The sequence below is a fragment of the Elephantulus edwardii genome, unplaced genomic scaffold (genome assembly GCF_000299155.1).
Source record: "Elephantulus edwardii isolate Elephantulus edwardi_28Jun2011 unplaced genomic scaffold, EleEdw1.0 scaffold00184, whole genome shotgun sequence".
NCBI lineage: Eukaryota > Metazoa > Chordata > Mammalia > Macroscelidea > Macroscelididae > Elephantulus > Elephantulus edwardii.
This window is the reverse complement of record NW_006399934.1, coordinates 461551-462582: the sequence shown is the minus strand read 5'-3', so window position 1 is coordinate 462582 and position 1032 is coordinate 461551.

Here is a 1032-nt window from a genome sequence, read left to right as displayed (position 1 = left end):
AATTATATAATATATAATTATTAAAATATAAAATATTATAGTATATTGCAATATATAGCAGTGGTATTATCAGTGTCTTGATGAATTGTGACACTAAGAAACTGCTGCAATCACAGAAAGCATGCAGTGTGAAACCATGAGCTTCTCTACAGGAGAAAGATGGGAAATCTCTTGTGTTATGTACTGCCTCTGAAACCCCACTGAAGGGTTAGTTGTGGGTTGGTTCTGAGGCAAGAAGAATGAAAATGAGGGAAAATAAAAATTATATATTTTTTATTTGGCATTTGTAAATTCATTCTCTTATTTAACTTCTTAATAATGCACTTAGAGCATGAATTATTTTATACATTAGAAATTTTAAATGAAGATTTCTAGGTTCATATAAAGTAGGATTATAAGAATTAGGTTTCCAGAGGACAAAACAAAGCTTATTATAAAATGTTGAGTTTCTTTTTAACTTTCTATTGTTGTTGTTTTTATATGCTGTCAAGTTGCTTGCAACTCATAGCCACACTATGTCCAATAGCCCTGAAATCTGCTCTATCCTGTGCCAACCTCACCATCTCTGATACAATTATTCTCATTATCCAAATCACTGAATCAATCCATCTCACTGATGGTTTTCCTTTCTTGTGCTGTCCTTCCACCCTTCCATTCATGATGTCTCTTTCTAAGGACTGGTCCTTCCTTGGAACATATCCAAAGAGTATGTCAGACAAAGCCTTAAATTCCTTGCCTCCAAGGAGCACCTTGGTTTCACCCCCTTGAGAATGAACATGTTTGTTCTCCTGGCAGTCCATGGTATATTTAACATACTTCCCCAGAACCACGGCTCAAAGGAATCAATTCTCTTTCTATTATCCCTAGTCATTGTTCAGCTCTCTAACGCATAGCAAGCGATTGCAAAGACTATGGCCTGGACCAAGCTCAGTCTCCAGACTACGTCCATCCTTTTCAGTACTCTGGAGGAGTTCATCTTTTGATTTCCTGCCTGATGGTTCCAAGGGTATTGTTTGTAGAGCCAAACAAACT